At 43.1% G+C, this 14,015-nt stretch overlaps 1 protein-coding gene across 1 annotated transcript in view; it reads left to right on the top strand.

Moving 5' to 3' along the window:
• Positions 1 to 1,279: 1,279 nt before the first annotated feature.
• VASH2 (vasohibin 2) overlaps positions 1,280 to 14,015 on the top strand; it is a 57,911-nt gene continuing 45,175 nt past the window's right edge. Inside the window, exons 1-2 of the mRNA XM_063597269.1 lie at positions 1,280 to 1,547; positions 1,939 to 2,023. The gene's annotated coding sequence lies outside the window, so the exon portion shown is untranslated. The remainder of the gene's footprint in view (positions 1,548 to 1,938; positions 2,024 to 14,015) is intronic.

Genomic DNA, 14,015 nt, shown 5'->3' with positions numbered 1-14,015 from the left:
GTCACTCTGGTTATACAACAGCAGCCGGAGAGAAGGGCCTGGGCAGTGGGACTGGGTGGAGCTGTTTGGCTACAGCAGCAGTCAAGGCCAAGGAAATCTGAGAAGACGTCAGAAGACATATCCAATACAGCTTACCCGTTCACCAATCAGAAAAGTTGTGTGGGGTAACATGCCAATGGATAGGACCTTCTGTAAGCTTTAGATGGTGGTGCTGGTTGAAGCCCTGTAGACAATTAAAGCAAACTCATATATGCTATGCATATTGATTCTGGTAAAAATAAATCACTGCCCCAGAGTAGAAGGCATGCCTTTCCATTATAGATGGCTCCCACATTAGAATATGGAGCTGCCATTCCTTAAAATAAAATAAAATAAAAACTCTTTACCTCTTTTCTAAGAGAGGAAATACAAATCCATTTATTTATAAAGTTCCCTTTAAGGTTGTGGGCAGTTGCAATTTTCTGGAAGGCCTAATGGAAGAGACAGATGTATCAAGCTACAGAAGGCTTGATTCAAGCTACTGTTACTGGTCCTAAGGCTATAATTGATATTCATCATCTCCCTTCTCCACCACCCATGCTAGACTTCCTTCTTGTCCAACACTTCAGCTGATTCATCTAGATTGGTTGCCTGATTGGATGATCTTCATATCTAGGGGAGGAGATGGGGATCTGAAGCTCTTAGTTGAACAGCCCTTATTGAGTTATAATTGCTTTACCAGGAGTGGAACAACTAGGAGGTAGCTCAGTGAATCCCCTGGATTTCCTGCAATCCAAGAGGAATAATCCAGGCTGCTAAAGGTTTTATAATTTTTTTGGAGACAGGGTCTTGGTCTGTTGCCTGGGTTGGAGTGCAGTGGCATGATCATGGCTCCCTGAAGCCTTGCACTCCTGTGCTCAAGCGATCCTCCTGCCTCAGCCTCTTGAATGGCTAAGACTATAGGTGTGCACCACCATGCCCAGCTAATTTTTTAATGTTTCTGTAGAAACAGGGTCTCACTATGTTTCCCAGGCTGGTCTTGAACTCTTGGGCTCAAGCAATCCTCCCATCTTGGCTTCCCAAAGTGCTGGGATTACAGGATCATTCCTGAGTCTCCACACCTGGCCAATTATTATAATTATTGTACTTTAACTCCTTTCTTTGCCCACCGACTTGCGGTGCTCAAGGCAGCCAGGTAAGTAGTTACAGATTCCAGGTCAGTGGAACATCAGTGTGTGCCCTCACAGAGATATCTCCTGGGAAACCAGAACTTCTAACACAACAGAGTCCAAAGTTCCAGAAACAAAAAGCAAAAATTCCTCAAATGTGTCACTGGGTATAATAGTGAAAGGGGCCACTTGTACTTCCATTCCTTGGTTTCCAGATTCATTCTTTCTAGCCATTACAGATTAGTACCATATATTGGTCTTTATTTCAAAGTGTATAATAACCTGGAGGACTGTGCCACAACCCTGTGAGATGTTGTCACCTCGCTTTGCCTTATCTGAGTCTCAACAGGCTTTTCCACGATATTATCAGGTCAGCTGCTCTTGCATGTGTAGTACATGGTAAGGCCAGTAGACCACGGTCATCAGCCCATTTTCATTCCCTCTTTCACCATAAAATAGCTCTCTTGTTTGGAGGAAGTGTTACACGGGTTAATATGTCAATGGATAAGGTGTCTATGAGCTCTCAGATGGTGGTACTTCTGAAGTCTCTGGCAGGAAAGGCAAACCCATGTATTATGTTTATATTAACATATGTGTTTATATCTTACCCCTTGTGTTTCTACCTCACCCCTTGGTAGGGTGACCATAGGTGTCAGTTTGATTGGGATGGTCCTGGTTTACACCCACTGGTATTTACCCATTGTTCCTGTGTAATCATGACTAGCATTCCTTTTTGCTCTCAACAGTGACCCAATTTGGAGAATAAATTCTGTGGTTACCCTTCCCCTAGGAACACCATGCTATGTTAGCCGAGCACCATGAGTCCCTGCAGAGAAGGTCATCCTGATTGCCCCTCTACCTTGCTGTCTGTTGTGGTAAGTATGGCTGCCTTGTCCTTTATGGTGAAGTGCTCCCACCTGGCCCCTGCAATTCTGGGATTTTTATCATCTCCACTAACAATAGGGAACCCAGTTCCATAGCAGCCTTTTCCTTACCAACAACTCTGGACTACAAGGAGAGCAAGTACCACCCAACCCAACGCCTCCAAAAGCTTCCTCAATAGTGCATTCTTTTTTTCTTTTTCTTTTGAGATGGAATCTCGCTCTGTCGCCAAGGCTGGAGTGTAATGTGGCATGATCTCGGTTCACTGCATCCTCTGTCTCCTGAGTTCAAGCAATTCTCCTGCCTTGGTCTCTTGAGTAGCTGGGATTACAGGAGTGTGTCACCACACCCAGCTAATTTTTATATTTTCGGTAGAGACAGGTTTTTGCCATGTTGGCCAGGCTTGTCTTGAACCCCTGACCTCAGGTGATCTACCCACCTCTGCCTCCCAAAGTGCTGGGATTACAGGTGTGAGCTACCGTACTTGGCCAATAGTGTATTCTTTATTGGCTTAGCAGGGAGTGTCCTCTGGGCCAGCCCAGGGAACCAGGCAGGTGGTGGGTTCTTGAGCCATACCTAGGAAACACTTCAAATACTCCCACCTCCCTGAGTCTTCTGACTCCTTCCTCAATAATACATAAGGAAATCTGGCTTCTCCACTTTGCTTATTGTAGGCCATTGCTGAGACCAGGCTTTCAAGAGCCATCCCAGAAAACAACTAGGACAAGCTCCAGCCTTCCCCGCTGAACGTTAATTCTCACGTTCTGTATGTGTGTATTAGCCAGGGTTCTCCAGAGAAACAGAACTGGTAGGATATATACACTGATATATAAGGGAATTATTATGGGAATTGGCTCAGGCAATTATGAAAGCTGAGAAGTCCCACAGTCTGCTGTCTGCAAGCTGGAGAAACTAGGGAAACTGGTGGTGTAATTCAGTCTGAGTCCAAAGGCCCGAGAGCCAGGGTAGCTGATGGTGTAACTCTCACTCCAGGGCCCAAAGGCCTGAGAAGAGGGGGTGGGGGCAGCTTGGGTAGAAGCCTCAAAGTCTGTAGGCCAAAGAACATGGAGTTCTGTTGTCTGGGGGCAGGAGAATATGGATGCCCCAGCTCATGAAGAGAGAGAGAGAGAATTTGCACTTGCTTTGCCTTTTTGTTCTATGAGGGCCCTCAATGGATTGAGTGATGCTTGCCCATATTGGGTGAGGGCAGATCTTCCTTACTCAGTCCAGGGAATAAGAAAGTCAAATCTATTCTGGAAACAACTCACAAAAATACCCAGAAATAATGCTTTACCACCTATCTGGATAACCCTTAACCCAAGTCAAATTGACACCCAGTCAAGTCCACACACGTTTCCACAATTCCTGCCAGTCCACATTAGCCAAGCTCTGCAATATCTTTGGCAAATATGTTTTTTCCCCCTGGAGCAGGGCATTTTCTTCCCAGTATGGGCTGTGCTATAACCTGACTCTGGTATTGTTGGAGGCAATAAGGGGTGGGGCCAGGTCTTGAGGAGAACAAATCATGAGGAAGTGGGACTTCTTTGGGCAGGAGACTTCAGGGCATTTGAATGGTCAAGATGCTCATCCACTCTTATATCCCTATCCCAGGTCTCAGTGTCCCAATGTTTTCCTATCTGGGCTCTCACTTTGACATGGCAGCCTGTCAAGGGCATGCGTTTAGTTTCCTTTGCCATTCTGCTACCCTTTGATCTTGGGCTTGATTTTAAGAGCCTATCCTATGAATACAGGAAATAAGACTTTCTCTTAAAGTTTCCATAGAGGCTTTCTGGCTTTAAAGCATTGTATGACTTGGCTCTGAGCCTGCTATTTTTTGTTTCCAAGATCTCCAGTGCCTTATAATTATCATTGTTTCTGAGCTGATTATCACAGCCACTTGATCTTCCAATGTCTTGTTCTCCATACAGTTTACCCCAATTAAACCCAAGTGAAAGCTATGGTGCTATTGCATATCAGGGTTATCACCATCTGCCTTAGAGAGGTCTCTATTGATTTCAGGAAGGTGAGCTATACAAACCCAAAATTTATCTTGAGGATTTGCTTTCTAGAACTACTTGTGGACCCAGTTGTCTTAACTCATTTTCTCTAGAAAACAGAATCTGAAACAAAGATTAAATGCTGATTGGGAAGGCAGACAGAGTGAGTAAAAAGGGAAATGACATTGGCTAGGATGAGAAGCAATGCAAGGTGGCATCTTATCATATAGGCAACTGCTTCATGACCAGAGGCAAAGAGCCATGGCAGGTTACTTAGTAGGTATGTCTGCTCAGCCATACAGGACATCTCTGGACAGGCTATTTTGGAAAACCATAACTCAGAACGGTTCATAGGAGGGAAGAAAAGGAATTTATCTGACCAGCTCCCTCCCATCCTGGTTTGTTGGTTTTTATTTTTATTTAATTTAATTTTAATTTTATTTTTTTGAGACAGTCTCACTCCATTCCTGAGGCTGGAGTGCAGTGGGGCAATCTTGGCTCACTGCAACCTCCGCCTGCTGGGTTCAAGCAATTCTTATGCCTCAGCCTCCTGAGTAGCTGGGATTACAGGGGTGTACCACCGCACCAGGCTAATTTCTTGTATTTTTAGTAGAGATGGTGTTTCACCATGTTGGCCAGGCTGGTCTCAAACTCCTGGCCTCAGAATGATCCACCTGCCTCAGGCTCCTAAAGTGCTGGGATTATAGGCCTAAGCCACCGTGCCCGGCCTCCCTCCCATCTTGTTTCTCATTGGTCAATATGCTCCCCATAGGGAATTAATTCCCTAGGTTGCATCATCCAGCCCCTCTGGCTGCTCGGAAGCCAGATGCCACATCCTACAGTGTGGCGTTTCATCTGAGTCCAGAAGTGGTAGAGGACCAGAGACTCCAGACAGGTGGCTGGCCAGCCTTATTGTGCAGCAGCAGCCAAATGGAGAGCTGAGCACTTCTGGGCAAGTGACTAGTCAGTCGCAGATGGCTGAATGCACAGATCTAGTTGGCCATGGAGGTAGCTGTGGAGCAAGGAGAAAAGCTAGACCTAGGGAATCTGAGGCGGCACATGGGATGTGTCTGATACATTTATTAATAAGCTGTTAATACACACATTGTCTTTGTTTTATATGGAAAATGTCAAACATTCATAAACATTGAGAAAATCATTTAGTGACTCTATGTACCCATCTTTTAGCTTCAACAATTATGAGCATTTTACCAACTGTTTTTTTACTGCAACATTGTAAAGCAAGTCCTAAACATTGTGTCATTTCACCCATAAATATTCATTATGTGTTTCTGAGATTTTACATAACCACGTCACTGATAAAGCTAACAAATTATCAATAGTTTTGTAACATTATATAATGCTTAGTCTATATTCAGATTTCCTTAATTCTCTCATACGAGTTTGTTTTATTTTGGTTGGTTTTGGTTTTATAGTTGTTTATTTGAAATAGAATCAAAGCAAAGTCCACACATTGCATTTGATTGCTATGTATCTTAAATCTTTTCAGTTCTATTTGGGTAATTCACCACCCCATCCCACACTTTTTTTTCCCCATTGCCATCAGTTTGCCATTAATTTGTTAGAGACAGTGTAACATTTGTCTCACATTCTGAATTTGACTGATTGTTTCCTTCTGGTGTCACTCAACTGTTTCTTCAATCCCCACTTAAAATTTTTTTTTTTTTGTATTTTTTTGTAGAGTTGGGGTTTCATCATGTTGACCACGCTGGTCTCAGACTCCTGGCATCAAGTAATTCGCCCTCCTCAGATATCCCTTTTATTCCTAAAAGTTGTTCTTTAGATCCAGACACTTAATTACGAGTTCAATAGTGTTTTTTTAAGGCAAGAACACTTCATAGGTGCTATTGTATACTTACTATGGCACAACACCATAAGGCTCATAGTGATGATGCTATGACTGACAAACTCATGTGGAATTAATTTTCTTATATAGCAGGAGGTAGGAATCCAGCTTCAACTTGGTTGTGAGGCATGATAGCTTTTATATATTGCTGGATTCCATTTGTGGATATTTTGTTTAGGATATTTTCACTTATGTTCAAAAGTAAGATTATCAGTAATGTTCCTATCTTGTACTTTCTTTGTCTTATACCAAGATTTTACCAGCTTAATACAATTAATGGGGGAATGGTTCTTTTTCTGTTTTCTCAAAGATTTCATAGAGGATTTGTTTCTTCGATATTTGATGTGACTCAAGTAAAACTCTCTGGGTCAGGTGATTTTTTTGGAGGGTAAATTTTAACAGTTGTAGGACTACTAAGGTTTTCTATTTTTTCTCAAGTCAGTTTTGAAAATATGTTTCCTTAGAAATTTAAATTGTTAGCTGGGTGTGGTGGCTTACTCCTGTAATCCCAGCACTTTGGGAGACTGAGATGGGTGGATCACCTGAGGTCAGGAGTTCTAGACCAGCCTGACCAATATGGTGAAACCCCATCTCTACTAAAAATACAAAAATTAGCTGGATGTGGTCATGGGTGCCTGTAATATCAGCTACTCGAGAGGCTGAGGCAGGAGAATTGCTAGAACCCAGGAGGCAGAGGTTGCAGTGAGCTGAGATCGCACCATTGCACTCCAGCCTGAGGGACAAAGACTCCAATTAAAAAAAAAAATTATAATTGTTTTTTGTTTGTTTGTTTTTTGAGACAGGGTCTCACTCCTGTTGCCCAGGCTGGAGTACAGTGATACAATCACAGCTCACTGCAGCCTTGACTTCCTGGGCTCATATGATTCTCCCACCTCAGCCTCCCGAGTAGCTGGGACTATAGGCCCATGCCACCATGCCCAGCTAATTTTTGTTATTGTTTTACTTTCAGTAGAGATGTAGCAGGGGGAAAGAAATTTAAGTTGTTGACTTTGTTTCAAATTCATTGGCATAATGTTTTCGCAGTATTCTATTATCTTTTTAACCTGTCATATCTATAATTTCTCTTCCAACTTCATTTGTTTCTATTATTGCTTAAGTCATTCCTCTTGTTTCTTATTTGTCTTATCAGAGGTTTTTTTTTTTAGCTCATTAGTTTTTTTAAAAAATCAACTTTTGGTTTTGCTGATCCTGTCTCCCATAACTTTCTTTCTTTTTTTAAATTTATACCTGTTCTTTTGTTTATTATTTCCCTTTTTATTTTCTTTAAGTTAATTCAGTTGCTGTTTTGTAACTTCTCATGTTGCATGCTTAACTCATTACTGTTTAGCCTTTCCTATCAGTACTAGAAGTGGGATCCTAAATATGTGATCCTATCACAGTGATCTGTTGGCACACAGCAAGGAAATACACATCATAGGCTGGGAAGATAGGAACCTAGGTTATGTAGTAACAAAACACTTGGTAAAATGGTTGCTTGCAGTGACTTGATTGCAAATCTGATCAAGTGCCTACTACTGATTCAGCTGCTTCAAAGGAAGTTGTTGGAAAGAGCCAGAGTGTTAGCATGTGTTGGTTACCTTTTGCTTTGTTTAGTAAGGTTTTTAAATAAAGAGATGATCCCTGGAAAGAATTGACTAATACATGAAAAATGGAAAAGAATGGACTGAGCACAGATATTTGGGGCTTTCTTGTGTTAGAAAAAAATTGCTTTTAGACCCCAAATACAAAGTAAGACTAATAAAAGTTTTGAGTGACTAAGGCCAATTAACACTTTCTAAAAAAAAAAACAAAGTGATTGAGTCTATGGCAAAGATCGGATTGGAAGTTTAGACTTCTCATTCAAGTCTATTATTTCAGATGGCCTCAAAATAACCATTATTAAGTGAAACAGAAAGGCATGGGAACAAGGAAATTAATCAGGTTTGGGAATTTTATTTAAAAGAGAAATTTGGATGTGCTTGTTGGCATATGGAACTATCTAGAAGCAAATAGGTTAGAAGGCTACGAAATTTGTAAGGAATTGTATAGCCAAAGAAATCACAAATGCAACTTTGAAAAAGGCTTTGACTATTTAAACTTTAAATTAATCCTAAAGTCCTTAAATTCACACCACCATGGCATTGGCTGTAAGAGTTCTGCAGCCCCCCAAGGATGTAGCCACTTCAGATGTGTCCATAGAAGAACCAGAGAGCAGAATGAGGGGCTATGATAACACAGGATAAAGAATCTTTCCAGAAAGCAGAATCAGGGTCTAAGGAAGGAACTTTCCCTATCCTCAGGGCAGACTCCATAATGCCTATTTCTCAGGGTGTAAGTGATAAGTTCTAGTGACTTTTTTTTTTTTTTTTTTTTTGACAGAATCTCGCTCTGTTGCCCAGGCCAGAGTGCAGTGTTGCAATCTCTACTCACTACAGCCTTGAACTTCTAGGCTCAAGCAATCCTCCCACCTCAGGCTCCTGAGTAGCTGGGACCACAGTCATGTAACACCATGACCAGTTAATTTTTTGTGCTTTTTTTATAGAGACGGAGTTTCGCCATGTTGGCCAGGCTGGTCTCAAACTCCTGGCCTCAAGTGATCCGCCCACCTCGGCCTCCCAAACTGCTGGGGTTACAGGCGTGAGCCACTACTACGCCCAGCCTGCATCTAATTTTAGTATCTGAAGTCTTTAGAGATTTAACTCTAGTTGTGTATGCTGACTCTTGATTTTGGTGGCTTGCTTCCCTGTGACTTGGTAATTTGTAGACATGAGTTTCTGTTTGCCTGAGCTCTTTAGGATTAGCTGTGGGCCTGGGTTGAGGATGTGTTTATCCAGAGAATATGTTCATTTGCTGTTTCCAGTCACCTAAGGATGTTATCAACCTGGGACTATTTAAACATAATTTTTCAGCTTGGGTTTTCCTGAACTATCCAGATAGTATAAGTTAACTGCAAGGCCAGATAATATAGTTACAAACTCTTGAAGGAAACTTTTTTATTATTATGCTTTTTTTCTATTCAGAGCTGAGGCTGAAATGGACAAGTTATTTTTGTGGTTTTCCTTTGCTGGCTGGACTTTGGGCCAACTGTTTAACCTTTTCCAGTTTCAATTTAAAACTTACAGCATAGATTTCTTGTGAGCATTAAATGACATAATGCAAGTGAGGTGCTTAGATTGTGCTTGACATAAAGTACTTGATAAGTGTTACTTTTCGTTTTGCTCTTTTTGTGGCAAGAACTAGATCCAAACCAATTAGAAATGGTACAAAACAGGACAGGCATGGTGGCTCACTTCTGTAATCTCAGCACTTTGGGAGGCTGAGGCCAGTGGATCTCTCAAGCCCGAGTTTGAGACCAGCTTGCGTAACATGGCGAAACCCCGTGATATGGCTTGGATTTCTGTCCCTGCCCAAATCTCATGTTGCACTGTAATCCCCAGTGTTGGAGGAGGGGCCTAGTGGGAGGTGATTGGGTCATGGGGGTGAATTTTCCCCTTGCTATTCTCGTGATAGTGAGTTCTCATGAGATCTGGTTGTTTAGAAGTGTGTAGCACATTTCCCTTTGCTCTCTTCCTCCTGCTCCAGACAAGTAGGATGTGCCTGCTTCCCCTTCACCTTCCACCATGATTATAAGTTTCTTGAGGCCTCCCCAGCCATGCTTCCCGTACAGCCTGTGGAAACATGAGCCAATTAAACTTATTTTCTTTATAAATTACCTAGTCTCAGGCAGTTCTTTTTTTGTTTGTTTTTGTTGTTGTTTTGTGATGGAGTCTTGCTCTGCTGCCCAGGCTGGAGTGCAGTGGCATGATCTCAGCTCACTGCAATCTCTGCCTCCCGAGTTCAAGTGATTCTCCTGCCTCAGCCTCCTGAGTAGCTGGGATTACAGGTGTGTGCCGCCATGCCCGGCTAATTTTTGTATTTTTAGTAGACACAGGCTTTCACCATGTTGGTTAGGCTGGTCTCGAACTCCTGACATCGTGATCCACCCACCTTGGCCTCCCAAAGTGCTGGGATTACAGGCGTGAGCCACCGCGCCCAGCCTGGCAGTTCTTTATAGCAATGTGAGAATGGACGAATACATCCTGTCTCTACAAAAAAAATAAAAAGAAAAAATAGCTGAATGTGGTGATGTGCACCGGTGGTCCCAGCTACTCAAGATACTGTGGTGGGAGGATCACCTGAGCCCAGGAAGTCACGGCTAAAGTGAGCTGAGATTGCGCCACTGCACTCCAGCCTGTGCCTATGAATAGGTGACAATATATGTGATTCAGATACTACCATGGAATATATGCAAAATATCCTTTAGGGAAGTGAGAGATGAAGAAGCTATTTGATTTCCTGAGACCTCCAGGAAAGACTCTTAAGTTCCTCATTTGGCATTCTCTTCTGTGGTCCTAGAACAACAGCAGGATTGCTAAATCTCATGATTTACAGAATATTAGTGTTGATATTTAGTGAAAAAGTCAGTTCACTAGTTCAGTGCAGTGGTAACATCCCTCATCAGGATGATCATAGGCCCCGAACACATGGGCTGAACTTCCATCAGCCCCATGTGGGTATCAGCCTCATATGGGGTGTATTAGTTTGCTAGGGCCACTAAAACAAAGTGCCACAAACTGTCTGGGCACGGTGGCTTATGCCTGTAATCCCAGCACTTTGGGAGGCTGAGGAGGGTGGTTCACTTCATGTCAGGAGTTCGAGACCAGCCTGGCCAATGTGGTGCAACCCCATCTCTACTAAAAATACAAAAATTAGCAGGGCGTGATGGTGGGTGCCTGTAATCCCAGTTAATTGGGAGGTTGAGGCAGGAGAATCACTTGAACCCAGGAGACGGAGGTTGCAGTAAGCTGAGATTGCACCACTGCACCTCCAGCCTGGGCGACAGAGCGAAACTCTGTCTCAAAACAAACAAACAAAAAAACAAAGTGCCACAAACTGAGTGGCTTAAACAGAAATTTATCATCTCACACTTCTGGAGACTGGAAGTCTGAGAGTAAGGTATTGGCAGGGCCAGGCTCCCTCTGAGGGTGCAGGAAAGGGTCTGTTCCAGGCCTCTCTCCTGGATTCTGGTAGTTCCTTGGCTTGTGGCAGGAACACTCCAATCTTCACATGGTGTTCTCTCTGTGCACATGTCTGTCTCTGCATCCAAGTTTCCCTTTTATAAGGATATCAGTCTTACTACTCTGGTATGACCTCATCTTAACTAATTATGTTTGCAAAGACTCTATTTTTGAATAAGGTTACATTGTGAGGTGCTAGGGGTTGGAACTTCAACATACAAACATACGAATTTGGGGATGGGGACACACAGTTCAACCCATAACTGGGTAGATCTTCCTCTGTGCTGTCAATAGAGGCAGAAACAAATTCTTCCTGTTCCTGTGTGCCACTGCCCGCCTACTCCTATGCCTCCCAGCTTTTTCTTTTCCCCTCCATACACCCATGGCTTGTTTGAAATATACATCCCTTTCCCTGGGCAGCTGCAGTAATTTCTCAGTCTTGACTCCCAGGCAGTGAAATGTGCTGGGAACAGATGTCTCCAAATCTGTTTGTGTCACTGTCTCAGATTCAGATGAAAGCCCAACTTACATGTACCAGGAATTTAGCATGTGTTTTTACATACCTTACCTCTCTGTCCTCACAATATCCCTCTAGAGTAGTATCATACCGTCTTCATGAGGAAATTAAGGCTCATAGATGCTGAGTAAGTTACCCAACATTTTACCATTAATAACTAGTAGAGCTAGAAATATGAACCATCAGGGTAGGATTTTGTCTTATTTCTCGTCATGATAGCAGCTGGCATTTGAATAATGAGATATTATCTAAGTCCAGTTCTTCTCATTCCAAACTTTTCCACTACGCTTCCCTGCTATACCAGTAGTTATGCCAACAAATACAAGTGGCCTTTCTCTCAGAGGTTGAGCATCCAGTCACCATGTCCTTGCTCAAACTGCAAATTGGTCTTGTCCAATTTGCAGTGTGTATATGTGGCTGTGTCAGTCTTACTAACTACCAGAACGTTCAAAATCCTTAATCTAACTTGCCTGGGTTCACTGGAGTGTCATATAACACAAAATACACAAGGAAATGAAGAACAAAGTTGGCCGGCCCATGCAGCCTAGTTCAACTGTCAAATGAGAAGGAATTCTGAACAAGACAGCCCTTCTGCCTGACAATGCCCTTGCTGAGACAGCACAATTCACTTCAGAAGCTTCCTTACCAGCTCTTTGGAGAAGTAGCAAAATCTCCTAACTGTACTCATGTGCCATGACACTTGGCTCTCCACTCCATCCCACTGCTGGGGAAGAGAAGAAAAGATAATTGGAATATTGGAGATGAACAGCAAAAGCTCTTCTCCTCAACTGTCAGGGAGTCCTGAGGTGCTTGGAGGCAGGAAGATGAACGGATAACCCTCTCAGGTCCCCGGGACTTTAATTCAGGTAAAGCAGGATGCAGGCTCTGGCTTAACAGGGTAATCGTAGGAGCTCGGACTTGACCTGAGTGGGGACACTGGGAAGTGATTCCAAGGAAGGTGACCCTTGCCAGACATTCTTCGATGTTCACCAACTGGTCTGTTCACCTGAGCTTTGAGAGCTCAGTTTTCTCCAGAGGGACTGTCAGGTCAAACCCTCATTCTCTGCATACAGGTCCTCATCCTGAAATTCTAGTCTCCTGGACTTGAAACTCCCGGGAAATGTGGAGAAAAGGGTGGATTTGAGAGGTGAATGCAAAAAGAAAGGAAGAAGAATGTTCAAGATGAGAAAATAGATCACTCTCTTAGGCATGTTTTCTTTTAATCAGGAAATGAAAACTGAGGCAATTATATGGTGAGGGGATAGTTTTCTTTCACTTCTTGCTTTTTTTTCCAGGTGTTCTTCTTGCAGTCAAATGAGTCAGACAATTTCATGAATTGGCCCATTTCCTTTGTCTCTATGAACCTAAGGTATTATTCTCATTATTTATTTTTGTTTTACTTTTAGAAATGGAGTTTCACTCTGTCAACCAGGCTGGAGTGCAGTGGTGTGATTATAGCCCACTATAATCTTGAACTCCTAGGCTCAAGCAATCCTCTCATCTCAGCCTTTAAAAAAATTTTAATTTTAATTTCAATAGTTTTTGGGGTACACATGGTTTTTGGTTACATGGATAAGTTCTTCAGTGATGATTTCTGGGAATTTAGTGCACCCATCACCTGAGCAGTGTGTATTGTACCCAATATGTAGCCCTTTTTTTGTTGTTTTTGTTTTTTTTTTGAGACACAGTCTCACTCCATCACCCAGGCTGGAGTGCAGTGGTGCAATCTCAGCTCACTGCAACCTCCGCCTCCTGGGTTCAAGAGATTCTCATGCCTCAGCCTCCTGAGTAGCTGGGATTACAGGCGCTGTGCCACCATGCCCAGCTAATTTTTGTATTTTTAGTAGAGATGGGGTTTCATCATGTTGGCCAGGCTGGTCTTGAACTCCTGACCTCAGGGGATCTACCCACCTCAGCCTCCCAAAGTGCTGGGATTACAGGCATGAGCCACCCCACCAGGCCCAATATATAGTCTTTTATCCCTCACTCTCATCCTCCCCTTCCCGGCCCACCACTGAGTTTCCAAAGTCCATTATATCATTCTTTACATCCTCATAGCTTAGCTCCCACTTATAAATAAAAATATGTGATTTTTGGATTTCCATTCCTGAGTTACTTCACTTAGAATAATGGCCTCTAGCTTCATCCAAGTTGCTGCAAAAGACATTATTTCATTCCTTTTTATGACTGAGTAGTATTCCATGGTGTACATATACCACATTTTCTTTCTTTTTTTTTTTTTTTTTGAGACAGAGTCTTGCTCTGTTGCCCTGGCTGGAGTGCAGTGGCACGATCTCAGCTCACTGCAAGCTCCGCCTCCCAGGTTCACGCCATTCTCCTGCCTCAGCCTCCTGAGTAGCTGGGACTACAGGCGCCCACCACCACGCCCGGCTAATTTTGTGTATTTTTAGTAGAGACGGTGTTTCATCATGTTAGTCAGGATGGTCTCGGATCTCCTGACCTCATGATCTGCCTGCCTGGGCCTCCCAAAGTGCTGGGATTACAGGCATGAGCCACCGCACCCGGCCTATATACCACATTTTCTTT

The sequence above is a fragment of the Pan paniscus genome, chromosome 1, assembly GCF_029289425.2.
Source record: "Pan paniscus chromosome 1, NHGRI_mPanPan1-v2.0_pri, whole genome shotgun sequence".
In the NCBI taxonomy this organism is placed as follows: Eukaryota; Metazoa; Chordata; class Mammalia; order Primates; family Hominidae; genus Pan; species Pan paniscus.
The sequence above is the reverse complement of the archived record's forward strand: the minus strand, read 5'-3'. Positions and strand labels throughout refer to the sequence as shown.